Source organism: Dermacentor silvarum, chromosome 8, assembly GCF_013339745.2.
Source record: "Dermacentor silvarum isolate Dsil-2018 chromosome 8, BIME_Dsil_1.4, whole genome shotgun sequence".
Lineage (NCBI taxonomy): Eukaryota > Metazoa > Arthropoda > Arachnida > Ixodida > Ixodidae > Dermacentor > Dermacentor silvarum.
In genome coordinates this window covers 52,078,685-52,098,402 of record NC_051161.1, presented here as the reverse complement: position 1 = coordinate 52,098,402, position 19,718 = coordinate 52,078,685, and the positions used below count along the sequence as shown (strand labels likewise).

Genomic DNA, 19,718 nt, shown 5'->3' with positions numbered 1-19,718 from the left:
CAGATTAAGGCCGAATGTTTTCTCCGAGACACAGTGTAATGGACAAGCACGTACTCTCTGTCATCTCTCTCTCTCTCTCTCACGAGTGTCTAACTCAATCAATCAATCGGTCGGTCGGTTGGTCGGTCGCAGAGCTAGCATTCCCGCAAGGCATTCTGCCAAGCTAGTGGCGAAGTGGCTACCCGCGTTACGTTTACATTTCGTACGCGCTCTCCTGATGGCACCACGTGCAACAAACAAGCACCAGCTTGCGTAGTTCACATTCAGCATCGCGAAATCTCGGGAAATTTCTCATATTATGGGGGAAATCATGGTTTCGGGGTGGGGGCGGGGGGAAATGGAGCTATATTTTTGGCAATGTACACGCAGGAAAACTTTTGGTGGTGTCGAAAATGTTTTCTTCCTTTTTATGTGCGTGCCGCGGATTACCAGCAGTGGCAGTAATAGCTGCTTTTATGAGTAGTCACGAAAATTTAAGTCAATTCTTACATGCGTATACCTTCACGTAGACCCTGTTTTGTTTAGTTTCGAATCGCTCTAGCGTCCTTCGGTCCAAGCCTGTTCTAGTCGCCCTTGTGGAGGCTGCCTGCCAGGACTGTTCCAAAGAACATTCCCTCCGGCTCACGTAGGCGGCTTTTAGAAAGATAATGTGCACAACGCAGCAGCAGACAAAGCGCGGAAAGACGCGACGAAGTCTGCGTGCATGGTGCCTTTTCATTCTTTGTCAGCTGTCACGCTTTGCGCATAATACATTACCAACTAGCCCGGTCTCATACCTTGTTTCATAAAGAGCATTATAATGAAGAATTATGGGGTTTTACTTGCGAAAACCACCATCTGATTATGAGGCACGCCGCAGTGCGGGACTCCGGATTAATTTGGACCACCTGGTTGTTCTTTAACGAGCATTTAAGGAGCAATAAAGAGAATTATAGTGATCGCAGAGTTGGTAAGACTAAATGTTGGAAGAAGATTGAGTAATGTTGGCTGGAAGATCATATTGTGAATGGCTTGGCTTGCTCCAATCAAAGGCGATGATTACCGGAGCTCCAAACGTTTTTGTTACGTCAGCGTGTGTGGCAAGTACATGCCCCCGTGTATCAAAAAACTCAACATGCGCCAGGCTCTCCAGTGTGCCTTGAACAGAATGGTCGATAGGCCATTACAGAAGCAAATGTCTTGGGAGCCTGGCATCGCAGCTCATCAGCCCGGAAAGCCATTCGAGCTCTTCTTCTTCAGTACCTGAAGGCGACAGACTTGAGGGCCAGACTGTAGACATGCTGCACCTAGCTTAGTGCATGTGAAAGCACGACCAAGACTCGTGTATTCTCTCCCTCTTTCTTTCACTCCCCCTTCCCCCCACGTGGAGGGTAGCAAACTGGACAAAGTCTGGTTGGTTAACCTCCCTGCCTTTCCTTCCTCCACTCTCTCTCTCTCTCTCTCTCAACATTGAGGGATATTTATCTTTAAATTTCGCTGCCAAGTGGGATTCTTCAAACATGCTTATGCAGAGCGGGAAGTATATATCTGTCCATTTACGTATTTATTGCTTAGATAAGATAATGAAGTGTTCGGAACAATGGAAGGCTGAAAACAACGCTTACGCCAGAGTTTTAGATAAAACGTTTCATCAAGGCGTGTTAACCTCCCTGCCTTCTGCTTTTCTCTTTCCTTCCGTCCTTCATCAAGGCACTGTACTAGGTTTTTAAGCTTTTCATCAGACTGCCCCCGTACACGAGAATATGCGGGGCTCTATCGTGCTTGTCGAATGCACCTTGATTTCCTTTTTAGGTCAGCTTTGAGGGGATTGATTATAACTATAGATGTTCCGAAAAGTTACATTTCTTTAGGGAAATATATATAAAATCGAAGCTTTTTTCGATGCTTTAGAAACGCATTGTGAATATATTAGCTCGTGGTGGGAAGGAAAGATGATTTTACAGTAGAACAAAGAAAACGAAGGGAAATTGTGCCTTGAAACCTCTTTCCTTCGCTGGAAGACGAAGCCGTTACAAATTGGTTCGTTGTATACAGAGTGGCTCATTACACAGCGTGTCTGACAGTCTAGTAAAAGGGTTTTAGTTCGATTATACAGGGTGTCCCAGCTATCATGGCACACCCTGCACAGCGCCGAAAACAATCGAAATGTATGTTTCCGAAGGCGCTGTAACGCCTAGTGTTGACATATCTTCCGTAAATATAATAATTAAAAAAGTTAGTTAACGAATCATTACAAACCAAGCGATAAACGAAGAACACAAACAGTGCGAGACGCTTCCTCAGGTTGCCGCTAGCAACACAGAGTTGGTTTCATCCGAATGCAAGGCATCGCTTTTGTCTTCTAAACTTGGTGCGTGATAGCTGGGACGCCCCCTGTATACCATATGGGCGTATGCCGCCCGTCAGCGCAAACTTGCGAACCCGTACGTAACGCGCGCCTTTCCGCTTTCTTTCTGTTTACTCTTTGAGACGAGTGGACACGACGTGGGCGTCGCGTTCCCCCCGTCCTCCCACGGAAGAGACATATGCGGGTGGGGGGGGGGGGGGGGGGGGGGCTTTTCTTCGAAGTGATTTGCATCGCGGAAGACGTCGAGGGATAAGCAAAGAAAGTAGTGCGCGCGACACTTCCTTGGCTCTCTGCCCGCATCAGCTCGTGCCGGCACGAGCAGACTTCTCGCCCACGCGTCCGCGCCGAGCGGATGTGCAAGTTGCACGCGTCGGCACTTTCTCCCCGGTTCCCCCCCCCCCCCCTCTCTCTCTCTCTCTCTTTTTTCGTTGTTTCGGCCCTTCTTCATCGCTTTCATTTGCTTTTCGGGGCGACGTCTTCATTTCCCTTTTACTTCTTCGGTTTTTTTTTCGCCTTTTTTTTTCTCAGTCAAACGTATATGTCCTTTCTCGCTAGTGTTTCACCTTTCCCCTGGCAGCTTTGTCCAGTCTTAGTTGTGCCTATACACGTTGTAGACCCTCGTTAGACGCAGGCGCCCGTGTGCTATCGAATGTGTAGGTCAATGCACCCCACCACCGTTTTCGCTAGGCACGAAAAAAAAAAAAAAAAAACACATGGGCGGCATACCAGGCCTTCTTGCTTTTTGTTCACAGCTTTTCCGTGTTAATATCGTTCTAGCTCGTACGTGCGCCAGCGTACACGTTTTGAATGCGCGCGCACGCGCGTTTGTGTGTGTGTGTGTGTGTGTGTGTGTGTGTGTGTGTGTGTGTGTGCGTGTGTGTGTGTGTGTGTGTGTGTGTGTGTGTGTGTGTGTGTGGTGTGTGTGTGTGTGTGTGTGTGTGTGTGTGTGTGTGTGTGTGTGTGTGTGTGTGTGTGTTATTGCTGACACCCTTCCTCCCTCGATCCCGACCGGAGCTAGCAGCTTCCGACGTCACCGCTCCCGGTGTATTCATTTCTTTCGCCGCATGCTTGCCAAGTCCGCTGTGCAGCGTGCCTTCCTCGTTCTCGGTTGCGTGCCGCCGTGCACCGTGGAGACGGGAAGTAACTAGGAGGTAGGGAGCACTTTGCGCCGCGATTGAATCCAAACGAATCGGCCCAACACGTGATCAACATGTCACGGCGCCCGGTGAAGAGGACGTGAAGGGAATGGCGTTGCGGATCCGTTGGTGATCTCTTAACCCGTATTAAATGAACGGGCCTCGGCTCGTAACTATTTTCAGAGTCCACCGAGTAGGGAGTCTTTACGGAGGTGTTTGCAAGAAGGCTCGCTACTACTGAGTGTCAGCCAATCAATCAGTGACGATATTAAACTTACAAAATTTTCTGTTGACGGTCTATAGAAAGTCTGTAGATAACGGTCTATAACGTCAATAGATTGTCTATGCACATATATGCAGATTAGTCTATGGGCAGTCGAAGGACTTATGGTCTTACGCTTTTTTTTTCGGCTATGGTCTATACAATGTCTAGACAGTCGATGTTTAAGGACTTATTTCTAAGGACGTAGAAAGTCTAGCTATGGTCTAAGGTCTTATGACTTCACACTTCGACCCACACTTGTCTATAGAATGTGTATAAATTCTTTATAGTGGCCGATATGCAGTCATTTTGTTGGCAGATTTGTTACAGAAAAGGGCAAATCTATTGAACAGAACAGTCTATAAAGTCTATAAGAAGTCTATAGACAGTTTATAGCCCGTATAAATACTTTTTTACGGGAGAGCAGTCTGCGCGTTCCAGAGAAGGCAGGAAGACTCGCCCATTGTGCGCTACTAACCCTTCCGTGAAGGATGCATTCACGCGGCCTCGCGCGATTATTTTGTCCGATCGGCTGACGCGACCCATATCCTTTCGTTGATTGATTGATTGATTGATTGATTGAAGCAGCACTGAGGCTACGAGGCGCATTGGAGGGCTCCGTTTCAATGTTGACTACCTGAGGTTCATTAACGTTTGCCTAAATGTTAGGGTCGCGAGCGTCGTTTTGCATATGGCCGCCATCAAAATGCGACCACCGGTGCGGGAATCGATCCCCCGACCTCGTTCTGCTCAGTGTGGCGTTCTGCGGCTGAGTTGAACGCCGTATACGTATATCCACTAGCCGAGCCGGTGCGGCGGGTAGCCTTCACCCCACTGCACGTAGCTGGTGAGGTGCGGTACGCATGTACATACAGGGAATACGACGACCCTGAATATGCAGCACACACGCACACACACACCCACACTTTACAGTTACACATGCACCGTACTTCATATCCAGTATGAATATTTTGCGTAATCACTTGCGAGTGAATTTTGAAGAAAAAAAGGACAAAAAAAAAAAGAACGTTGAAGGCAATGTGCAATCTGTTCTTTGTTTAAGCGCGAAAGAACACGTACGGTGCAATCTATTGTACGAGAGGTATAGGTCTTAGGAGCGTATACCTCTTCACGAATGAGACCCCGAGCGGCGTCTTAGTTATTCCCTTCTCCGTCGCCCTCCTGCACTTCAACGTTGAAACTTCTTGGACTCCGGCGATGTGTTGCGCCATTTTGTCCTAGAGCGGCTGATTGGTCGGGCGCGCTTTCCTGACGCCGCGGCGCGCTCGACGACAGAAGGCGGCCGCCATGTGCGTATCGCGAGTCAAGAGCGGATACGCGTTGTTCTGCAACAGCCGGTATCACGAGGAGACCCCCCTCCCTCGCTCCTCTACTACTCCCCTGCAGCGCCTGCCTGCTGCTGTGTCTAGACTTCAGCGGACGTAAGGAGGGGGGGGTGCTGTCAATATCCAAGGTCGCGCACGTCTTGCCGCTGATGCCCCACCGCTGTGCGCGTCCTCCGTTCTTCAGACCGTCGGCTGACACTTTTTGCTTTCTTTCTCTGTATCCGCCTTTTCGTTTCTGCGTTTGCGTCTACTTACACCGTATTCCCACTTTAAGCGCTGACAAAAAGTTCGCGTATTGTGTGTAGTTCGAAAGCTGGATGTGTAGTGTATACACGCAAAAGCCTCCGCTGTGTGTAACGCGCGCGCTGTGTGATCGCGGGCGTTTTTTGTGTTTCTTAAATCACGCGCACAGTTATTCCACAGTTTGAGTTGGACCTGCACGTAAGAAGCCTGCGTACGTTGCGAGGCGGCAGTAGAGAAGTGCGCATGCGTGGAACGGAACACATCTATTTCACAGGTGCGTGCGTACCCCCGTAACAGGATGCTGCTTGCGTTATACTGCAAACAATGCATACAGCCAACGCCGCGCCGCGGCTTGACTTGGATGCTTGTGGCCGTTACCATGGCCTCCGCGATTGTCGGGTGCCCCGATCTCAGAGGCCATGCCGTTAGCGAAACTGAGTATATTTCTAACGCTTGGCGGCGCTGAGAAACATCCAGAAACGCTTATACACCTCGTAATATGGCATGTCTAGTTGAACAACTCGTTGATATCACGGCGCGTTAAACTAAAATTGTTGTGGCGCGCTTACCTTTGCAGCGTACGCAACGTATCGTGTACTGCCGTACGAATGTGCTGCGTACGTACGCCCAGCTAAAAGTGTCTATTCTGAACGACGCTGATGGATTATCTCGGGTCTCCGCGCTGTCATCCGGGATTACGGGAGATTTTGCGTGGTTGCGTAGATAGCCACATAGGTGCCATACGGAATTGCATAATTCACTTAGTAATTCACGCTGGGCTACCTGGTAACTCCTGTCAGTGGTGCCCAGCATGCGCGCCTACATACAGCGGTATACAGGTATGCGCGAACGCACCTTGATTGCAAGTATTACGTCCCGAACGTTTAACGCGATGGCGTTACACATATAAAAGCTCCATGGGCGATCGGCGCTGTACCCGGATTTGCAACATGGGGCGATCTCGCGAGGGCACTGAGGAGCTCCCGAGATGTTACATTGGGCCGATTCTGACTGATGTGTCTTCGAAAGTGTTTCCTCTTCTTTCTGGAGTTTTACGTGCCAAAACCAGTTCTGATTATGAGGCACGCCGTAGTGGTGGACTCCGAATTAATTTTGGCCACCTGGGGTTCTTTAACGTGCACTGCAACGCAGGCACACGGACGTTTTTGCATTTGGCCTCCATCGAAATGCAGCAGCCGCGGCCGGGATTCGATCCCGCGACCTCGTGCTCAGCAGCGCAACGACTTCGTTAACTGAGCCATCGCGGCGGGTCGAAAGTGTTTTGATGTGACGATATAGAGAGATATTTCCCCGGTGAAGAGAGTGATGGCGTTAGAGCAACGGAACGGGGAAGCAACGGAACGGGGAAGGAGCTGCAGGATAAGTTATGTGTTGACGTGTAGTCGACCTTACAGAATGAATGAATAACAAACTGCGCAAAAGCAAGGAGTGCACAGTGATTTGCGGGGCAACATTGCGGCGTCTCGCAGTACGTCACACGTTGCTCTCATTACACCATTGTAGACGTTTAACGTGAATGCATTCCAACTGGTCCATGTTGCAAGCTCTTCTGTCGCAGAAAGCTTGCACTGTAGTCCTTTGTTATGCAGCTGGCGCTTCCGGTTCGTGTAATGCTGGGGTAGTGTCTAGCGTTAAGGTTCAGCTTGGTCGCCGAGCCGGACAGGCGACCCTCTGTGTGTTCTCGAAAGGTACATACTGCGAGGACAAGCGCTCGCTGTACAATTAGACGTGACAGCTGAGCCGTACAATGTTTATCGCATGGTAGCCAGAGGATGTGGCTTCTTTGAGTGTACCGGGGTCGTGGGTTCGATTATCTCTGCGGCGGCCGCGATGGGGGCGGAATGGTTCAGCACACTTTACTTTTATTTTTTTATTCTGAATGTTTGGCACTCGTCGAAAGAACCCCCTGATGAAGATTAATCCGGAGCCGCCCACTGTATACACAGTTTATCGCATACTCTAAGTGTGGCCTTGGGATGCAGAACTTAGTTTGTAATTACGTGTTACTCGCCTACGGTTCACTCGTCTGAAAAAAAGTGCGAAGGTCTGTGCGTGTTCTGTGTGACAAATTCGAGTACTGTTATTTATGGAACTCTTCATGTTTATACTTTATTTTCGAGTTCTTGTACTATCTTCTGTGGCTTCCTGGACTTGCGTGGGGAACTTTGTACGTGCTCGTACTCTTTGGCAGTATTTGGTATTATTTCTCTGCTTTCTATGGTTTATTATACTGTTTACCACGCGACGAGGAAGAATCGGTGCCGCGGTGCCTACACTATATATATATATAAAAAAAAAAAAAAACCAAACCGTGTGCACTCCTTGGGGCTTATCTTGTCCCCAAACAATTATCGTCATCTACCGCGCTTTCGTTGCCTTTCTTGAAAACTCGGCGCTCGGTACTTTCCCGTCAATAACGCAATGCCACGCTGATAACGCGCATACCCTGCCGGACCTGGAAGGTAAAAATTAAATTATGGTCTTTTACGTGCCAAAACCACGATCTGATTGTGAGGCACGCCGCAGTGGGGGACTCCGGAATAATTTGGACCACCTGGGGCTCTTTAACGTGCACCTAAATCTGAGTACACGGGTGTTTTCACATTTCGGACCTGGAAGTACTGGGCGCGCAGCGTTAAAGAAAGGAAATGTGCCCTAGATAGATACGGCGGTTATCGTTGTGGGACAAGATAAGCCACAAAGGATGCAAACAATATTTTAAGGGGATATATATATATATATATATATATATATATATATATATATATATATATATATATAGTTGATACAATCTTCACGGGAACCAGCTAATAAAGCGTATTATCCGAAAATCGTATTATCCCGAAACACGTATTATGCGGGATCGTATCAACGAGATTCCACTGTATATGTTGCACTTGATTGCGCATGGTAGTGAAACCGGACACTGGCTGGGCACAACTTTTGCTAGAAGATCAGTGTTCACATAAAAAAAAAAAGAACAGTCGGTGTGAGAGACACGACGGCCACCGACGTGGGAGGGGCGTCGTCTCTACGCGTTTATTATGGGCAATAAGAGCGCGCAGACGCAGCTGCAGCGTGTATATAGCTCGGCGGGGGTGACGCGACGGCGTTTGCCTGATCGTTCTGCTTGTTGGCCCGCGGGCCACGTTGGAGTGAACGGCGATGATTTATGGTCGCCTGGACGGTGTTGACGAGCTGGCGATAAAGCACCACATTCTCGCCCTCCGCCCCCCTCTCCCGCTTTCTTCGACGTTTTACGAAGCGTTGCCAGTGGCGAGCGCTGCCTGACCAGCCGCTTGGATCCATATACCCCTTACCTACAACAGCAATTGCGTGCAGTGCAGCTGAGACTGGGGTTCGTGTCGACCAATCGGTAACGAGAGCCTATTGTGCGTTGCGAGTTCGCTGTAAAATAATTTGCACCCTTGAAAGAGTTAATAGAAGTGTAAATCGGTCTATGACTCGCACCCTCGCAAGGGTGCGAGTTATAGACCGATTTACACCCTTTTATTCTATTTTAAGGGAGTAAGTTGGGCGTCAGCGTGGGATTTAAAACCGATTTACACCCTTATTTACTTTTAAGGGAGTCAGTTGGTTGTAAGGATGAGATTTAAAACAGATTTGCGCCTTTAACGTGTAACGTTAAGTTGGGTGTAAGGGTGTGAGTTATATAAGATTTATTTACACCCTTATTAAGCTTTAAGAGGGAAATAGGGTGCAAGGGTGTGAGTTTAAAACCGATTTACACCCTGTTCACGTTTATGGGAATACATTATTTTACCGTGAGTAAATTATTTTACCGCTCATTGTTCGCTGGTAATCCTTCTGACAAGCTTCCAATTCAGTCTGCGTCTCGCGAAGGCTGATTGCAGGCGGGCAATGGAAGAGACTTTCTGCTGCGGTAGAATTCAGACACCTTTTCATTCGTACGGTACTTCGCCATTGGCTGGTGGCCTAGTACTATACAGGGTGTTTCAGCGAACACTTTCAAAAAATCCTAAAGGTAGGTTTTTTGAGAAAAATAGGAATTACTTTAAGGAGCAAGCTTTCAGGTACGGCGGACGTCAGAAATTATGAGAAACATGCGAATCACATAGGTAATTAACTAAAATTGCCTAACGAACTTTTTAATTAGCGACGTTTGGCGGTTATTGCCAATGGCGAGTTTGTAGCTACGGAGACGACGATGCCGTACAAATTTTTAAAGCAAAGAAAAAGTCGCTCTGTAAAGCCCTACAGCCCGCGAAAATCAAGTATTTTTTCCCTCGTGAAACCGAAACGCGGCGAACATGGTGCGCCGGAAATCTGGTGCAAACGCAACGTCCGCTGATGACGTGTTGCGGGGACTGCGGCGCCCAATTCGATATGTCTGTGATGATTCCCCAGGCTAGGGAGCCTCACCGCTCAGCTTAGACCACGGCTGGCGTTATCTTTCCTTTCGTTGGTAGGCGCAAGCAAGATTCTAGCCATCGCCCACTACGCAGTTGTCGATCTTAAGATGCTGTTGGGCGCTTGCCTGACGCTCTGCCAGTGTAGTTGCCTCCGGAAGCTGTCCTTTAATTTCCATTCACATTACGCTAGCTTCGTTGAAAGAATAAAGCCACGCTTTTGTGATACTGCAGAGTTCTTTTAGCGGTGCCGATATCATGGCGGGAGTTATTTTTGCATGGTATGGGCTTCACAGCTAAAATAAACGAGGGATCCGTAGCTGGCAACTTCTCGGCATCGTAGCGCGACGTTTTTTCGTACCAGCTACCGTCCCATTTGTTGTAAGTGCTGGCGGAGGATTAGGAAATCTTGACTTCATGCTACGTTTAGCAGTTTTGAGTAATGTAACAAACATTCATGGACAAACATACTTTATTACTATCTTTCATTTGGTTGTAGGCCTATTCAGACTCTCCACGAGAGTAATATCATTTTGGACAACACAAAATATTTAAATGATGTGCTCAAATTGTTTTCCGTCCATTGCGATGCACAGATGAAGGCGCTCTTTCATGGAGTTCATAGTAGATAAAAGCATCTGTCTGGAAATGTTGTCGAGGGAGATTCTCACACGTTGCTTCATATCCTCGATGTTGGCTGATTCCGTCTTGAAAACCTCATTTTTAACATATCCCCCGAGAAAAAAGTCCAAGGGTGACAAATCGGGTGACCTAGGCGGCCAGGGTATGCTTCCACCACGCCCAATCCACTGGTTCGGAAAGGACTCGTTAATGAATTTACGGGGCGGTGAAGAAAAATGCGGCGGGGCTCCGTCGTGCTAGAACCACATTTTTTTCAACGCAGCCAGTGGTAACTCTGAGGCAAACTCGGAGACGACGCCCTTCAAAACGCACTCTACGTACTTCTTTCCAGTAAGGTTTCCGTCGATGAAGTAAGGACCAACAATACGGCCGTTATAAATGCCACACCATACGTTCACTGACCACCTTACGTGGTGCTTGTGCTCTCGAAGCTAGTGGGGATTCTGATCCCACCAAGAATGTGCGTTGTGCAAATTGACATTCGAATCCCTACAAATTTGGGCCTCGTCAGTCCAAAGCACTCTGTTTAAAAATTCAGGATCTTAGTCGCATTGAATAAGGCACCAGTTGCAAAAATTTAGCCGTTTTTGAAAGTCGCTTGGTCTCGGCTCTTGGTGAAGACACACATGATATGGGTGTAGCTGTGTCTTGAAAGCGACCTCCAAACTGAAGCTGGGCTTGCTCCATCATCATCATCATCATCATCATCATCATCATCATCATCATCATCATCATCATCATCATCATCATCATCATCATCATCATCATCATCATCATCATCCTATATTTTATGTCCACTGCAGGACGAAGGCCTCCCCCTGCGATCTCCAATTACCCCTGTCTTGCGCTAGCGTATTCCAACTTGCGCCTGCAAATTTCCTAACTTCATCATCCCATCTGGTTTTCTGCCGACCTCGACTGCGCTTCCCTTCTCTTGGTATCCATTCTGTAACTCTAATGGTCCACCGGTTATCCATCCTACGCATTACATGGCCTGCCCAGCTCCATTTCTTCCGCTTAATGTCAACTAGAATATCGGCTATCCCCGTTTGTTCTCTGATCCACACCGCTCTCTTCCTGTCTCTTAACGTTAGTCCTAAGATTTTTCGTTCCATCGCTCTTTGTGCGGTCCTTAACTTGTTCTCGAGCTTCTTTGTTAACCTCCAAGTTTCTGCCCCATATGTTAGCACCGGTAGAATGCAATGATTGTACACTTGCTCCATATGTACTGATTGATGGGCTTGCTCCATATGTACTGGCAATTTCCCTGACGCTTGCTTCCGGCCTGACAGCGACGTATGCCAGTACATCGCTGTCAAAATCATCGGTTGCACTGGCTGGTTGCTTCCTTTTCTGTGCATGGACAGATCCAGTGGTCCTAAACCGATTAAATATCGATACGAATGTGGGGCGAGCTGGAACACGACAGCCAGGATGTTGGGCAGCATACAGCATCGATGCCAGCTCCGCGTCCTTTTGCGCGCTCACATAAGCCAGCACAATGTCCACTTTCTCGGCAACGGAGTACTGGAGTTGCGCTGGCGCGGCCATTTGCACAATATTAACGCTGCGGCAGAAACTTTGAGGTTAACAAAGAAGGTCGAGAACAAGTTAAGGACCGCACAAAGAGCGATGGAACGAAAAATCTTAGGAGTCACGTTAAGAGACAGGAAGAGAGCGGTGTGGATCAGAGAACAAACGGGGATAGCCGATATTCTACTTGACATTAAGCGGAAGAAATGTTGCTGGGCAGGCCATGTAATGCGTAGGATGGATAACCGGTGGACCATTAGGGTTATAGAATGGATACCAAGAGAAGGGAAGCGCAGCCAAGGTCGGCAGAAAACCAGATGGGATGATGAAGTTAGGAAATTTGCAGGCGCAAGTTGGAATACGCTAGCGCAAGACAGGGGTAATTGGAGATCGCAGGGAGAGGCCTTCGTCCTGCAGTGGACATAAAATATAGGCTGATGATGATGATGATGATGATGATGATGATGATGATGATGAACGCTGCGGCATTGAAACCTTGATCCTGAAACGTACTGGTAATGCAACGGTAGTCCAGTGGTAATGCAATGGCTATGTCACACGCGAACCCCGAAAACACGCACATTAAAGGGAAACGTCAACGCGTTTGTAAAACTGGCGCTACAAGCCACAAGAACTAGCAGCATGCAGCCACTGCCGCGAACATCCTCCTTAATTGCTCCGCAAACGAACCTTTCCTTTGCCTCATGCGCTTCCTAACACGCAGCGAATATATAAAAAAACAGCAGATGAACCTAACGAGTGAATGAACGGAAGGTGACGCCTCACATCTTGCTCGCCAGGTAGCGACGTCAGAAGTTGTCGAGACTATAAAACAATAAAAAAAGAAATAGCAAACCTGCCGGCAACGCCTACCAGGGCTCCCAAAGCGGGTGACCGTGTAGTGGGCGATGGCTGGAATCTTGCTTGCGCCTACCAACGAAAGAAAAGATAACGCCAGCCGTGGTCTAAGCTGAGCGTTTGAGGCTCCCTAGCCTGGGGAATCATCACAGACATTTCGAATTGGGCGCCGCAGTCCCCGCAACACGTCATCAGCGGACGTTGCGTTTGCACCAGATTTCCGGCGCACCATGTTCGCCGCGTTTCGGTTTCACGAGGGAAAAAATACTTGATTTTCGCGGGCTGTAGGGCTTTACAGAGTGACTTTTTCTTTGCTTTAAAAACTTGTACGGCATCGTCGTCTCCGTAGCTACAAACTCGCCATTGGCAATAACCGCCAAACATCGCTAATTAAAAAGTTCATTAGGCAATTTTAGTTAATTACCTATGTGATTCGCATGTTTCTCATAATTTCTGACGTCCGCCGAACCTGAAAGCTTGCTCCTTAAAGTAATTCCTATTTTTCTCAAAAAACCTACCTTTAGGATTTTTTGAAAGTGTTCGCTGAAACACCCTGTATATGTCCAGCATTAGGATTGGCTAGCATTTTCTCTTACGAACTACATTCTATAGCGTAAGAGCTTTTATAGCGAATAGCTTTTTTTGTCTCTTTTGCCCCGTTCTTGTGGTTGGTTGGTGGTCGGACTCGGCAATTAAAAAAAAAAAAAAAAAAAAAAAACCCACCTGTCGGTTCTTTTGCCGTGTCCTGTGTCGCCCTGTTGAAAGGTGCTGTTTACAAAATGTACCAACCAGCGCAAATTAACACGTTGTTCGTTCGTTCTGTTAAATTGATTGACAATCGTCGCCGATGGTTTCCGCACATGTTTTTTTTCTTGCTCCTTTTTTGTGTGTTGTGAATGCGGGCCCCGAGGGGGGGGGGGGGGGGGGTATTCTGTGAGCGTACTCCTAGTGGACATGTCCATTTCGTCTGCTGCTGAAGTTCTGATTGGCTGGACTGGGGAAACGGGCGCTCCTGCCGATCAGTACTTCAGCAGCAAATGAAATGGACATGCCCACTAGATGGACACTTACAGACTGCCCTTCTGGTTTTCTATTTCGGTTGGCTGACGCAACCCGTAGCCTTCGCCGCACTGCACGGAATTGCCGAGATGGAGTGGTATATAGGTTCGCCCCGCATGGCGGGACATCGGGTGCCCCCCCAGACGTCCGTCGGGGAATACCCCCCCTTTTGCGAGCACATGCAGTGCGAGCGACCGACCTTGGTCAAACGTCGTCGCCCCCGCGGTCGCCCGCGGTGCGCCCCTCCCCCTCTCGTCTGCACGGCCCAACGTCAACAGTGTCGCGCGCTCTCTCCTGAAGCGCATGCGCCTGCATCTTCAAGAGCTCCAACTTAACCTGAGTTGCACATGTGGTAAAGAAAAAAGAAATGTGCTCCAATGAACGCGATGAAGGTGGTCGATCAGCGAAGCTGTGGTGTCGCCTGAAACGATAGACCAATGTGACGTAGCCTTGAACTGGGTCCTGGCTAGCCTGAGCACGACGCCGTTGTGCATTCCCGTCGCCACTCATCGTGCTCACACTACTCTTCGGGACTCCCAACTATGCGTGTCCTTTTCATAGCGCCATTACAACACAAATGAAATCAATTGCTAGGCGGGCTCTTTTACATATGAAAGTGTAGTTACGTCACTCCCTGCTTCGTATGCTACAGTTGCCGCTCCCGGCAACTGCAGCTTATGCAACCGCAATCTTTACCGGGAAACGCTTGCGGCGAACGCTGTGCGCGAATGCGAGCTTTCTGGTTCTTTTTTTTTTCTTTGCCCCGCACGGCCGGCGCTGCCGCGGAGGCGAGCGCCATCTGGTGGCGCTGCAAGGAACCCAGCAACGCACGCGGCGCGCGCCTCCCGCTGTGATTGGTCAAGTTTTTGGTTGCGGAGATGAAAGAAATCCCGGTATCCTAGTTATATACAGCTTAGCTGTAAAAAAACCGAAGGCCCTGTGCATAATCCTATCCGACAGAAACAAATGCGGCAGATCGGTTCTGCGCCCTCCAGGCTGTTCGTACCAACTCGCCCAGCAACAAGTTCTGCTAGACTTCAGTTCTCTGGCAATCCACTAAGGGGCGGAAACTTCATGAAAGGGAAAACTATGATCTACTTCACTACAGCAAGCAGCTATAGTCGGATAAAACTTAAATCTGCAGTGAAGCCCCGCCCACGCCCTCACAACCACCAGCGTCTGTTCCTCCGCGAGGCTGCAAATAGTTCGTACTTCAAACTTTCCCTGTTACCTAAATAAGGCGGTAACCACAAAAATAAAATTATAAGCGCGTGGTTTTATACGCTTTCACTCGTCTATTATAGTGGAACGCACAAGTATGACAAGTATTGTAGTCGAATACGACGTCATCTTGAAAAGGTCGCATGATGATGATCTTGTTTGCTTCTGTGATTGGCTGGCGGAGTAACATAACCCCGAGCGGTCCGTGTGCCTTTGTTGCCAACTGCTGCTTTTTTAAAGTTGTACCCTATACTATATATACGCGAAATTCCGTAAACAGGCTTTCCCACACATCCAAGTTGCATATATATATATATATATATATATATATATATATATATATATATATATATATATAGTAAGCGAATGTTTACAACTGTACACGGCCGATAAAACTACTATCCTTGCTTCGTATAGCTGTATGATCATTTGCTATCGCAATCAGTGCTTCGCCTTTCGGGCGAAACTGCGTCTTTTTGAGGTTTTGCATTACGACTAAAAGGACTTGCGCCAGAAAGCGGCTCACTTGCGAACGGTACTGCGCGCCTTGGTCGATGGGCGAGGCCGGCATCATCGCCACCGAAAGCAAACTGTTCACACGTGCGCTTGCACTTGTAACTTATGATAATTCAAAAGCATACTGTGGACACGCTTAACAGGGACACTAGCAGTATCGCCCCCCCCCCCCCCCTCTACACACACACACACACACACACATACACAGCCGTTTGTATAAATGCGCGACGGCTGCAACGTGTGATAACACGTACATAAGTGAGTGCCGTTTGCTGTCATTGTGAACAAGGCTCCCGTGAAACGTCTTTTACTTTCTTTTTTACTAACGTCTTTTTTTTTTTACTAAGATATTTTCATTATCTTGGTCGGCGCCGTGCGCTTAACTGATAATTTCGTGATTTTATGTGAAACGCCGCCCCATTTAAGTGGAAAATATTTGAAAAAAAAAAAGATTTCGCTTAAGCTGGATCTTTAGTGCATGACGCAGATTAACAGTGTATAGAGACAGCTGCGCGAAGGCGTATCGATTCAGTTGGCATATGCGAAACACAAACGGCGCAGGGCTTGCATGCACTTCTTTTTTTCTTTCTTTCCTTTTTTCTTGTCAAAGAAAACTGTTGCTAGGCTCAACTGAGCGTATAGCTGTGCTAAGGAGGTCCTGCCTCCTAACCGCTTTCTTACCTGTGGCGAAATCGTGAGCGGGAACTTCGAGCGCACAGCAAATTCACAGAAAGAAGCTATTGTTTCCTATACACCTCGTCGTTCGCGATGGCTGGGCCGTATATAAATCATTCTTGTCACTCCCCTGGCATATTGCGAGACCTTCAACACAGGTAAGCGCGCTGCTTGAGTTGTTAAGCGGCAGCCACATGCCAGCGTCCATTCGACGTTGGCATCCACATGCCAGCGTCCATTCGACGTTGGCATGTGGCGACGCGTTGCACTGCGCTCTGCACGGGCAGCGACCACTTCACGTGGCGCCGTATATTATTCGGGCCGGAATGAGGTTACTGATTTGCTTGTGCGATTATGCTGATTGCAGCTGATTAGAGCGCAATGACGTACGTGTCTTGGCGGTGTTTGCAGCGTGCATATCGCGCCACCTGAAATGGACGCCCTGCTGAAAATGCGCTCTTTGCGGTGGTTGCCGTATTATTGCCACTTCGTCGTTGCGGATTTCAGTAGCCTGTATAATGTTACCGCGATGCTAAAAGATTCTATCCGTTGACTGTGCTGACACTATATTGTTTTGGACATTCGGCTGTTGTTTCACATATTTGTTCATTATTTCATTTTTTTTTTCATTTAGATACAACCTGTTTTATCCATAATGGGCAACTGTGCCACTTGGTGATGATTAACTCTGAGGACACTAACTAAAGGTTGTTTTTGTTTTCCTAATTTATTTGACTTCTTCAGCATGACTTGTCCTGTCCATGCTGACCGGCATAATAGGAACAATCATAGAATGTATACAGGATTGCTCAATATGAGAAGTAATACCTTGTCGCCAATTCGAGCAATGGCTGCAGTAAATTCGCGCGGGCGAGCCTCCCTGGCTGGTTGTAATTCCAAAGTTCTACTGTCGAAAGCTGTGTCACATCGTAGTTTTTGATGTTAGATCGACTGTGACGAGAGTTTCAAGCTGGGCTAGACACTTCATTCAGCATGGGCAATAGCGCAGATGACATGACAAGAAATATGCGGCGGATCAGCGCTGTTCGTATATATATATATATATATATATATATATATATATATAGGAATGGTCTTGCATGCTAATCAGACTTGCTTTTGTTCTTATTTTTTTTAATTCCTGCAATTTCTTTTTTAGACAACGCAGCACTGGTTTCGTTCTCTCTTTAGAAGAAAATGACCTTTCTCTTGTTACTACGTGCGCTGCTTGGCATCTGTCCTTACAATAGACAGTTTTAGTTTAGCGTTAGCGTAATAGCGGGGTTACGGGAAATAGCGTTACCGTTCCGCAAAAAGAGAGTTTTAGTATAGCGTGATAGCGTAGTTTACGTGCGGGACGCTATTCCATTACGCTTTGAATTTCGCATACACAGGGCACCTAATTCTATGTGTGTGTGCGTCGGGAAAGTGCGATAGGCAGCGCAATGGAAGCCAGGAGCGCGTTGTATTTTTACTTCACATGTCCGTCGATCTGCAACGAAACAGACAAGCAGTACAAGCTGTCTACCATAGCCTCCGAAATCCTCCCATCTCAGGGGCCATATGCCGTCGTCGCGCCTATCTCCCGACTTTAGCGACAGATGGCGCTCGCATCTCAGAAAAAAATTTTCTCGTTAGGCTTAGGCGCGTTCGAAACGAGAAGCGATCTCGAAAATTCCTCAAGATTAGCCATAACACTCTCGCGGCGAAGCGGCATGAGACTAAGCAAAAGCCGTTTACGCAGTCATTTGCTACGAACGAAGTGAATTCTACAAAAACAACGCCAAATTCAGTTCCAAGCGGGCGACCGGGACCGCCGCCATGTTTTACGTGCACTACGTACACCACGTTAACACGGTAACGTTAACTCTGAGAAATAGCGCGCGCACGGTAAACGGTATGGGTCGGTTAGCGTTCTGCGCATGCGCACTTCGATCCCGCTATTCCGGTACGCCCGCTATTCCGGTAACCACGCTAAACTAAAACTGTCTAATGTCAAGTTGTGCGACTTGTCGTCCGCTGACTGATTTGCGAACGCAGCATTGAACAGCCGCAGCACGGTTTCGCGCAATCTTGAGCGAGGGGAAAAATGAGAGAGAGAGAGAGAGAGAGAGAGAGAGACGTTTATTAAATCATAAAAAATAGAAAATTGTACATGTAGGCAACCCCAGTTGTTTTTCCGGTGACGTGCCTAGATTAGGTCAACGGTTTTGCTTCTTATAAGGTAAATGAGCAAGCTGTCATATATAGCTTTGCGGTGTTGAGGGCTCCCTCTAGGAAGGATCCAGTCATTGAGTGTGACGACTGAGCTCTGCAGCCCAGCAAGACAGATTCTTCGCAGTGAGGATAGGCCAGGACATGTCCATAGCAAGTGGTGTGCTGTGGCTGGCGCAACCGTGGTGCAAGTTCCACAGGTGGGGTCAAGAGACTTGCCAGTGTATTGGGCTTCGAACGCAGGCGTGAAAGAGAGAGAGAGAATGGTTGGCGAGGTAAGAGCAAAAGCCGAGATTTGTAGTACGACACAAAGTGGCCTCATAGGTCTCAACGTACGAGATCGTCTAGAGACAATCATCGCAGCCATATTTGCCAGTATGCCTCAGATTTTGTCTTGGTCTCCTCGCACGAATAATAATAATAATAATAATAATAATAATAATAATAATAATAATAATAATAATAATAATAATAATACGTATTTTTATGGAAATTGTACGTACAATATATATATATATATATATATATATATATATATATATATATATATATATAGGGTGTTTCAGCGAACACTTTCAAAAATTCTTAAAGGTTGCCTGTGGCAGATAGCACAATTCTAGTTTATGAGCTGGTGTACTCGAAGAGGCGGACATTACTTGCACAAGAAATTGAAATGCATAATCGACTAATTAACAAAAATTACTAATTAAGTTTTAACTAATTCCCTAATGGCCCATATTGCAATTTACAAATTGTAGCAGTGGAGTTCGCAAGGCGGATCCACTTAGAATTAATTCTCAGGATGACACCAGTTTCGAGACATTAATTCCCGAACTTTGCGGAGAAATGCATTGGCGTTCCAGTTAATTTTGTGTTTCAATGCAAAAAAGCGACGTGTTGTTAAGAACCTAACTGGAACGCCAATGCATTTCTCCGCAAAGTATATATATATATATATATATATATATATATATATATATATATATATATATATATATAGGGTTGTGTGCGCGTGCGAGCTTGCCATCTTCGGTGAAACGCGACCGCAAATGCACGCTTGTGTGTGTGTGTGTGTGTGTGTGTGTGTGTGTGTGAGAGAGAGAGAGAGAGAGAGAGAGAGAGAGAGAGAGAGAGAGAGAGAGAAATTATTAACAGAAAGGCAAAGAGGTCGGCCTGAGCTGTAACTTGTTCTGGCCTGCTACTCTACGATTGTCTATATCTTTCGTACAACTAATAAAACGCTCGATAGCGGTC

At 47.4% G+C, this 19,718-nt stretch overlaps 1 protein-coding gene across 7 annotated transcripts in view; it reads left to right on the top strand.

Annotated features, from left to right (window-relative positions):
- Nucleotides 1-19,718, top strand: part of LOC119461224 (solute carrier organic anion transporter family member 74D) — a 169,039-nt gene that overhangs the window by 79,119 nt on the left and 70,202 nt on the right. Inside the window, exon 1 of one of the 7 annotated variants that reach the window (XM_049672073.1) lies at nucleotides 16,234-16,408. The exons of 5 other annotated variants lie outside the window; for them this stretch is intronic. The gene's annotated coding sequence lies outside the window, so the exon portion shown is untranslated. Of the gene's footprint in view, nucleotides 1-16,233; nucleotides 16,409-18,716; nucleotides 18,740-19,718 lie in introns of those variants that run through there. One more of the 7 variants, XM_049672074.1, reaches the window with a different exon arrangement.